The sequence below is a fragment of the Ostrea edulis genome, chromosome 9 (genome assembly GCF_947568905.1).
Source record: "Ostrea edulis chromosome 9, xbOstEdul1.1, whole genome shotgun sequence".
Classification (NCBI taxonomy): Eukaryota; Metazoa; Mollusca; class Bivalvia; order Ostreida; family Ostreidae; genus Ostrea; species Ostrea edulis.
This window is the reverse complement of record NC_079172.1, coordinates 38,936,758-38,948,155: the sequence shown is the minus strand read 5'-3', so window position 1 is coordinate 38,948,155 and position 11,398 is coordinate 38,936,758.

The window sequence follows — 11,398 nt, the reverse complement described above, 5'->3', positions numbered from 1 at the left end:
GGGTCATTCATAGGTCAACATTTGTAGGACAACATGAAAAACTGTTGACGTCTCTACTAGAGTGAAAAATCATGGGGCGTATAAGAAGATACATGTTTAAACACGCAAGTTATCTGATGCTGTTTGTGAATTGAAAGGTTAATATTTCGGATTGTGTTTCATCTTCAGAATTCGTCTTGTGTCATTTAAAAAAAGAATTCTGAGCTGTCTTTTTGCAAAATGATTCATCGTATTAAAATTTGTACAGGCTTAGAAGTACGGTGGACATGCAGATTTAACATTAATTAGCCCGGCCAATATATGGTTTTCCAGTTCCTCTCTTGAGCGGCACGTTAAACAATATACAAATGAAAAAGAAACAACAACAAGAGGCCCATGGGCCTAGAATCGCTTTTCTGATACATCGTAGAACAGGCAAAAATTCTCACTAACCAAGATTCATCAATTAACAAAGTTTGATGATGTTTAGTCAAATAGTACCTGGAAATTTAAATGTAACTGTCCAAAAGTAGGTCACAGTGACCTACTTTTTGGTCGACTGACAAGTCAAATAGTATTCAAATATATCGGACAAATTCCAAAAGAAGGCCACAGTGACCTACTTTTTTGTCGACGAACTCCGAAGACTCAAGATGCATCAACTGACAAAGTTTGATAATTGAAGTCAAATAGTATCTAAAATATTCAGATATAAATGTCAAATTCCAAAAGTAGGTCACAGTGACCTACTTTTTGGTTGACACACTCTGAAGACTCAAGACCCATCAACTGACAAAGTTTGATGATTGGAAGTCAAAGTAGTATCTGGAATATTCAAATATAGCCGTCAAAATCCAAAATAGGTCACGGTGACCTACTTTTTAGTCAACACACTCTGAAGACTCAACATGCATCAACTGAAAAAGTTTAATAATTGTAAGTCAAATAGTATCTGAAATATTAAAATATAGCCATCAAATTCCAAAAGTAGTTCACGGCGACCTACTTTTTGGTCAACAAACTATGAAGACTCAAGATGCATCAACTGACAAAGTTTGATGATCCTAGCTTTCATAGTGTCTAAAATATGCATCTAAAATTGAAAATGTGAAATTTGAATGTCTGCAAAATTCGAAAAGTAGGTCACTGTGACCTACTTTTTTAAAATATAAATATGTTTCGAGGCCTCTAAACGCATCAACTTACAATGTTTGATGATTCTAAACCTCTCGGTATCTGAAATAACAACCTAAAATGTATTAAGGATTATCTCCCTCATGCATAGCTCTTATCCTTGGACGAATTTGGCTCCACTTTTTTGGCACGCTGTTTTTGGCTATATTTAGCTCTAAAACTTCATAGTTATTTCGGATTTCAAACATTTCGGTTGAGCATCACTGAAGAGACATTATTTGTCGAAATGCGCATCTGGTGCATCAAAATTGGTACCGTATAAGTTTTACATTCATAAATGATTAGCCAAAAAATTCAGAAAGTAGGTCATGGTGACATACTTTTTACATGACGCACTTCAAGGTCCCATGATCCATCAACTGACAACTTTTGATGATCATAGGCTCAATAGTGTCCAAGATATGCATCAAAATGCAAGGTGAAGATAACGAACAGTGATCAATCTCATAACTCCTACAAGCAATACAAAATAGATAGTTGGGCAAACACGGACCCCTGGACACACCAGAGGTGGGATCAGGTGCCTAGGAGGAGTAAGCATCCCCTGTTGACCGGTCACACCCGCCGTGAGCCCCATATCCTGATCCATTTAATAATAATTACCTGCGAAATTTAAAAAGTAGGTCACCATGACCTACTTTTGAGACATCATGATAGGTCGTAAGATGCATCAACTGACAAAATTTGATGATCCTAGTCCTTATACTAAGCAAAATATCAAAGTTTTAACAAAACAAAATTTAAGTTCAACTTTAAAGTGATCTTGAGACCACACCCTTTGCCCCAGGATGATGCCTTGAACAATTTTTTATCTACAACCTATCTTCATCTTTATGTATAAGTTTGGTGATAATTTGCACAGTGGTTCTTGAGAAGATTTTTTAGCAACCACTACTTTTGTTTGCATTTTCCTAATTATCTCCCCTTGTTAAAGGGTCACAACCCTAGTATTAGTACAAATGAAAGCCCTTGGGCCAAGGATATCCTGTGACAAATTTGACAAAAATTGACCAAGGGGTTCTTGAGATATAGCCCTTTTTCCAAAAAGTTGACGCACACCGCACGCCAGACATATGGTCATACATCCATGTATGATTAGCTCTTTGAGCCTTCGGCTCAGAAGAGCTAAAAATCCAATATAGAATTGATTGCCAAGTCAGGTTGGTTGTGTATTGTTTAACGTCCCGCTCGAGAACTTTTCACTCATGCACATATGAGGACGTCACCATTGCCGGTGAAGGGCAGCAAAATTTTAGGCCTATGTTCGGCGCTTACGGCCTGTAAGCAATGAAGGATCTTTATCGTGCATACCTGCTGTGACACGGACCCTCTGTTTTTGCGGTCTCATCCGATGGACCGCCCTATTTAATCGCCTCTTACGACAAGCAAGTGGTACTGAGGACCTATTCTAATCCGGATCCGCACAGGACGACAAGCAAGAGGTACTGAAGATCTATTCTAACCAGGAACCCCACGGGACTCTCCATATCGGTCGTATCCTGGCTCATTCAATTCTGAAATAACATTTAAAAATAAATGGTTCTTATCTCCATAATCATGCTTGCTGCGTAACAATGACGGTGTTAATTTTCTTCATAAAGACCCATTGACCTTGGATAAATAAATGCAGTGTAAACAGGAATTAGATGAGTTTAATTGAAGTTTCTAATCAAACAAAGATGAAGAGCAATTAACCTTTGTTGTAACTGTGGATGAGGATGGTTTGAGTGTATTTTAAACAGCTGGCGATGGGAATTCCTGTGTTGATGCAATGAGAATCACATAATCTTTTATACACAATATAATATTATTATTTCACTATTTTGATTGTCGTGTCATGAAATGTATGCCGGTGTGAATCGTTGCAGTTCATACCCTCATGCATTTTCAAAACTCAAGTTTATTTCTTATACATACATTCTACTTTGATATACATGTATGTGCATTGAAAGTGAACGCATTTCAATAATTCAATTGTAAAAAATCATGGAGGTGGCACAAGTGTTGTAAACTCTTTAAAATTGAAAACATGCATTGGAAATAGACAAATATGTGTTCTACCAACTCGGGGGTGGGGGTGGATATTGTGTACCCCCATCTCTATGTTATGAAGTTTGATAAGACAGATTTTTATCGTAAGTTAAGGTTACGATGAAATCTTGAACTTACGAAATTTAGTAAACCTCAGCCATGATGTTTGAGAGGGAAATATGAAGTTTTGTCATCCCTTGCACGTTACCGTCTAGACCAATCAGATTACGCGTTTCATAGAATTCTCATACTGAGGTATAATAAGATTATTACATAACTCGTTGGATATAAATCATATCCAACCACAAGCCATGGGGGGGGGGGGGGTCTTATGTGTGTATTTCTTTGAAAGAAGACAGAATGAAGTGTTTAACACCTATACAAATAATAATTATACATGTTTTTTAAAGTTTGAAAACACATGTATAATAGTAGGCAGTGCTTCTTGAGGAAATCATGTTCATTCATAAAGAAAATAAATAAAACAAGCTGCCAGACCTAGCTAGAAATCACATTATTGTAAGATACGAAATTTCAATTAAAACTACTTCGTATTTAATTTTCAGTTTTTAAAATCTTTCACACATGTCATGAATATTAGAATATGAATCATCTGTTGGATCTTACACGCAAGTCTTTGATTGATTGATTGAATATTGTATAACGTTCCTCTTGAGAATCTTTCACTCTTATGGAGACGTCACCAATGCCGGTGAAGGGCTGCAAAATTGAGGCCTATGCTCGGCGCTTATGGTCATTGAGTAGGGAGGGATCTTTATCGTGCCACACCTGCTGTGACACGGGACCTCGGTTTTTACGGTCTCATCCGAAGGACCGCCCCATTTAGTGGTCTCTTACGACAAGCAAGGGATACTGAGGACCTATTCTAACCCAGATCCCCATGGGATGGAAATTGTTGGATGTAAGTACATGGGTTTCGTAATAGATCGAAATATACTCTCTTCTCCACGTAATATCATTTGTAAATTATGCCAATAGGAGTAATACTAGACATCAATAATTATAAAATGATACATTTATACTAACATGCCAAACTAGCAAAACTTGAAACTGTTTATTATTACCTCAAGAGTTATCAAATAGAGATATTTTAGAGTCCAGTTTCCAAATTATGGGAGTTATGACATTGATCACTGTTCGTTATCTTCACCTTTCATATGTTTAATTTCAGGAGGATCAAGGACGATAGATTCTTTAGATCTACATGGTGGCTCTCTTCTTACTGTAGACAGTGCCAGCTTGGGAGTGGTTGTCAAAAACTCTATATCGTGTTCATCGGAAGTGTTGAACACCTCCTAAATGACTATGATCCATACATGAATATATCTTCTCTGTTTGAAGAATAATCAGTGGTCAGACCAATATTCTTTCAATGTTAAAATGCAGGAAAAGATACCAAAACTAGGGGGAAAGTTTGTTTTAAAAAATAAGAAGTTAATGAATGAAAGGTGAAAATAAGGAACAGTGATTAATGAAAGGTGAAGATAACGGACAGTGATCAATCTCATAACTCCCACAAGCAATACAAAGTAGAACGATGGGCAAAACGGACCCCTGGACACACCAGAGGTGTGATCAGGTGCCCAGGAGGAGCGATTAGGTGCCCAGGAGAAGCAAGCATCACCTGTCGATCGGTCACATCCGCCGTGAGCCCTATATCTTGATCAAGTAAACTGAGGTATCGGTAGTCAAAATCAATGTGCCAAGAACGGCCTAACAATCGGTATGAAACACGTCAGACAGAATTTGACCCAATGATAGGTTGTATTGGCAAACCTAGATCGTTATAACGAACATATAATTAGTGAAATGCTGACTTTAAACGAGACTGTTGGAACCCCCTGTACCTTCAACTTGTCAGTAGCCTGCTTTGATTTAAAAACTGACCATACGCAGAACAAGCTCTTGCGTATCGAATTAGTTGAGAGAGATAAACACCATATGCAGGTGATAATGGAATATTGCTACATAAATATGGGAAGTTCACGATGGAGAAGCTGAAATCATCACGTTTGGCATGAAGCTGAGTTGTTAGTTTGCCGGTAATATCTACTTTCAATAAAATATCCAAGTATAAAGCAGAAGTGGACGATTCTGTGGTAACTCTTATTCATTCGGCCCATCAGCTGGGGTATCAAATGTGTGTAAAACTGAAGCATTGTTTTGAAGAATTTCATCATTTGAAAGGGCAGTTGGAGTATAAGTACGATTGCCATAATGAATCTAAGAGGGTGGATAATGTAAAATAGTTGGTGAACTCTTCTCCTATATGGCATATTGGATAGACTTGAAACTTCTTACAATATACAATGTTTCATTGCAATTAGTAGATGTGCATATTGTCGGGACAAGAGGATCCAATCATTTTCCTAAAAGTTCATTCCTGTCTGCACTACTACTTCTTTTCTTTTGATATAGACTTTTCATTTTTGGTGTATGTTTAAGTCTCCATAAGACAAGGTCATTCAGTCAGCATACAAATATGTTGGTGGCGTGGGTATCCTTTGTGGGTTTTACTCACAGTTTTTTTTATACGCAGCCTCAATATTCTGCCCTCAGATAGCAGTTTAGAATAATGTAATCTCTGGAATGCCGGGGGTACCATCCTGTAACTGTAGAGCACTATCTTGTTTTTACCAAAAACAAATTATATTTAGTCTTGAAATAGCAATTACACGTGTATGTACATGTACAAATACATTTTAAAAAATGTATTCAATGAATTTTATCATTCATTTATTCAGCAAATAATGAACTTGCTTTGACAGTGTAAGCTATATATTATTACATTTGGGGTAAAAACAATATGTATTACATAAACACCTGTATATTTGACTAAATTATCAATTTGTGTATTAAAAAAAACTAGAATATTTTACATGTTCAGGTGATTTTTTGTCTTGTGTCCGAAGAACAAGAAGTTTGATTGGTGTCGCCTAATGTTCCTGAAGCATGAAGAACAAGAAGTTTGATTGGTGTCGCCTAATGTTCCTGAAGCATGAAGAACAAGAAGTTTGATTGGTGTCGCCTAATGTTCCTGAAACATGAAGAACAAGAAGTTTGATTGGTGTCGCCTAATGTTCCTGAAGCATGAAGAACAAGAAGTTTGATTGGTGTCGCCTAATGTTCCTGAAGCAACAAGAAGTTTGATTGGTGTCGCCTAATGTTCCTGAAGCAGTATTGCTTGGTACCTTATGTTGTTATCTATGCTGAAAGGCGAAAATAACGAACATTGATCAATCTCATAATTCCTATAAGCAATACAAAATAAAGAGTTGGGCAAACACGGACCCCTGGATATACCAGAGGTGGGATCAGATGCCTAGGAGGAGTAAGTATCCACTATCGACAAATCTCTCTATTCATTCACTTTTCATTACCGAAGACAAAATGACTCTAATGCAAGGTGAAGATAACGAACAGTGATCAATCTCATAACTCCTACAAGCAATACAAAATAGATAGTTGGGCAAACACGGACCCCTGGACACACCAGAGGTGGGATCAGGTGCCTAGGAGGAGTAAGCATCCCCTGTCTAATATAATTGTCAGGTTATGTGAAAGGTGAAGATAACAGACAGTGATCAATCTCATAAATCCTATAAGCAATACAAAATAGAGATTAGGGCAAACACGGACCCCTGGACGTAGCATAGGTGAATCAGGTGCCTAGGAGGAGTAAGCATCCCCTGACAACCGGCCACACCCGCCGTGAGCCCTACATTTTGATCAGGTTATGTCTGTTGAATTTTGGAAATAATTTCCCCTTTACAGTTCTATGTTAAACCACACACCCTTTTGATTCCCCAAAAACCATTTAATCTAAAAAAATAAAACATATCTGTACATTTAGACACATTGGCCCATCATATCCTTCAATATCAAGATGATATTGTACACTTTAAAATCCTACACTGATTTAAAATATATCATAAAACTATATGCAATTTTATCTGGCAACTCTATTGGGATTTCTGTGACACAAGTAAACTTTTATTCTATTCAAAACAAAATAAATAAATCGTGTATTACATCGTAATGAAAAACCATTATTCCACGAATACGCATCGGAGATTCAAAATTGACCCATTCTTACCTACTAAACAGAGAACTTCAGCCGGAATGTATATCTTGTGACTGTCCATTAACTATACATCATTCTTTTTGAATGCAGTGATTTTAAGCCCATACGAAATAGACTTTTAAATAATGTGCAATATCAATACAAGAACTTTTTGCAAATTTTTACAATCATTTTATTGGAAAAATTGAAAACTTTTATTATACAACTGTATATATATACGGAATGATATGTGTTTTACCTGTGTATGTATTTTAAACTTTTATGTCCGTCAGATGGGACGTTAAAGGGTGTCCCAATGTCAAGGATCACAACCCCTTTGGCCCGAAAAAGATCGTTTCCCTGATTTTCGAAAAATGAGTAGGCTTACTTGGGGCCAACTCAAACACTCACAACCAAACATATTTCAATTAGGTAACCGCCGTAAAATGGCTGAAATGTTGCCAAAAAAAACTGCATAAAACCGTAATCAATCAATGTTACAGTGTACGGAGAACGGTGTCGAGAAAGAAGAAGAAGCGGAAGAATAATAAGAATTGGGCAAAACGAATAAGTCTCCAAACTTCGTTTGGGAGACTTTAATTGTTTTTTCTTTGCTTGTTAAGAAAGAAATTTCATCACTTTTGAAAACGGGCTTCATGAAGTATGCCGCCGTGAAACGTCGCCGTTCATACTCTCATGTATTTTCAAAAATAGAATTTATTTCTGATATTTACATTCTAATTTTTTTTTTCTGTCAGAATCCCCAGCCTTTGAAATAGATTTACTGTATTTATCAATATTCATATGTTGACAGATAGAACGCATTCATAAGAAAATGGCTATAATTACAATTTTTAAAGATATCAAAGGCAACATCATTGCTACGCGTAGCCATATGTCCCCCACCGCCACAAAAAAGTTGAAGCACAAATCCGTTGAGCGGTTTCTGAAGAGTTGCGTCCACAAAGTGTTCCAACAGTGTAGCATGTACAAATTCAACAAAGTCCCATAACTCCTGTAAAATTTGTCGAATCAAAATGGCGGCGCAGTATGATCAACTACTTATGATGACTAACAATCCTACAAAATTTGCACAAAATCCGTTGAGTGGTTTCAGAGGAGTTCCGTTCACAACGTCAAGTGGGACGGACGGACACCGGTATTCCTATGTCCCCTTCCGCGTTGCGGTGGGAGACGAAAATTTTGGAAATGTAAATATTACAGTATAAAATATTTAACCGAAAGAAACAATATTTTCGTGAATATCATTGATATACATCATATACGTTGGACATAAATTCTCCTCTGTTTACAACTTAATATAGGAAACTAACATGTCTACATTGTATATTGGGTTCGGTGATTTCATTCACTAACGCTTTTCTTTGGTATATGGGGTACAAAATTGAATTACTTTATACAATTTTTATTCAATATATCATGGTCTGTTTCACAATTAACGATGCATTGAAAGAACTTAATGTGTTGAACCTTTGGATCCTCTGGTATATATTAGATTTTATTTTAGAACAGATTATTGTTTTTACTAGCATTATTTGTAACACTACATTATTATCAGTGTAAGTCTAATGTAGACATTATATTTTTGTTAACGAATTTTTAAGAAAAACTGCTACATTTATAACCCTGCTTATATAAACAGACAATCTACATTGTCTGGAAAGCATGCACAATTTACGTATTTGTATTTTTTGTTTGTTGGTTTTTTGTTGGGATTTTTGCATTTAATATCAAATGTTTATAGGTAGGATAAAATGTGACATTATAATAAATCATTTACTTATTCTCATTTACTTATATGTACTTATCTACATATCTATTCAAATCAGTCACACAACGACGGTCGACCTGACAAAAAACACACCGCCTATTAAGAATTAAAATCTACGGTTTTTTGGTATTTCATTTTTAATGACATATTTGAAAGACACCATTGTGTTTTAAAAGCTACTGTTTGCACTGGTTTAATGTGATTAGTATGGTTTGATGATTTCAATGATAAAGTGAGGTTTAATGATTAGCTCGATTTGTTTAAAAAATAAAACGACACATCGATATAAAAGAAAGAATATACTCCATGACGCTAATTATCAATTCTTGATCCTGATAATGATACGGACACGATCGAACATCCAGCCGGCCTGATAATTTATGAATAGGACTTGGAATTCCTTTATCAACGAGGCGAATTTACAAATGGTAATTAAACGATATATCTTTTTAAAAGAACCCCTTCATAGAGACGCACCTGACTCCATATCTGTGTGAATTATTGATTTACTAAGTTCGATGAGAAGCGAAATCACTAGACAAAGGATTTTCTGTTGATGCATACATATCAATAATAATTCACATAGCGACGACCTAGAATCAGAAGCGACCTATAGTTAACTTATAAACTTGAGGGACAAACAGAGCTTAATTCCTTTTCAAACTATCTGTAATCTCTCTCTCTCTAACCATGAGTAATACTTTGATCTTTGTAATTTCAACTTCATGCGAGTAGATTAGATTTTTCGGTATCGATCTGCATACAATCATATTAATATTACTTCTTTTGAGTAAACAAAAACCCACCTTTAACCTGAGAAAATAATCAAATCGCATATCAAAATTCGGCATCGATTAATGAATGGAATTGTATGGGAATAGAATCAGCATCACATGAAAATAATTGCATGTACTTGAAAAGATTATGTACTTTTTGGTTAAACAAAATTTTAATATTTTTTCTCATTTATTTCCTATTCCTTCCCATGTGTAATTGCTATTCATACCTATGTGAACATGCAAAATCCCATTGCGCCTTTATCCTATATCTGGAGGTCAGAGTGTGAAGGAGTCTTCATTATATACTCAGACATGACAAGATCTAAAAGAAAATGTCAGAAATGAAAGGTGAAGATAACGAACAGTGATCAATCTCATAACTCCTATAAGGAATACAAAATAAAGAGTTGGGCAAATCCTGGACATACCAGACATATCAGGTGCCAAGAAGTTAACATCCACTATCGACGGTCACATCCGCCGTGAGCCCTATGTCTTGATCAGGTAAACGGAGTAATTTGTAGTCAAAATGTCAATTTAATGAAATTGAAGACGAATACCATTTTTTTCTGTCTTGTCCTTATTATTCTGATTTACGAGAAAAATACACTAAATGATATCATTTTACTCGACCATCAATATGTAAACTTGTATAACTTTTTTCAATGGCAAGGTTTATCATAAAGACACCCAGCCTTAGAAACCTGTAAAGATATTACATGCGTGTTCGTCTTTCATATTTGATCACATGATTCTTTTCTCACTAGTATATTGTTTACTGATTATTATATAAGTATACAAAGAGATGTTTCACAAGATTTCAATAAACTAAACTAATTATTTATTTCGCAAAATCTATGGTCGTTATAAAGATCTAGTTTGCCAATACAACCTGCCATTGGGTTACTTGCTGTCTGATGTGATTTATACCAATTGTTAAGCCGTTCTTTACACAGATTTTGATCTGATCAAGATATAGTGCTCACAACGGGTATGACCGGTCGACAGGGGATGTTTACTCCTCCAAGGTACCTGATCCCACCTCTGGTATGTCCACTCGTCCTTGTTTACCCAACTCTTTATATTGTATTCCTTATAAGAGTTATGAGATTGATCACTGTTAGTTATCGTCACCTTTCATAGGGACGTTTACGCGAAATATTGATTTTCATTTGGCCAGTGGTTGGAACATTTTATCTTATTTTTAATTATCTTCCTTGGAAGATTGTGCTGTTCTCCACTCGAGTTTGTCTCAGATTATATTGCTGAGAATTGTTTCAGTAGTTCAAATTGTGATACGTTTAGACCGAATGACCTACACAGAAAGAGAAAATGGACAAAAACTGAGTTAACTCAAGCATTTGCTTCACGTGAATCAGAATGTTATTCGGGACCCTGTTCCTATGTACACACATTGACGTTATGTATATGAACATGTGTGTGCTCAGACAATTTCATGCATACCACTTTAATGCTTATAAATTGTCTACGACAAGCTCAGACAATTTCACAGAGAAGAATGACTGAAGATATAGATTT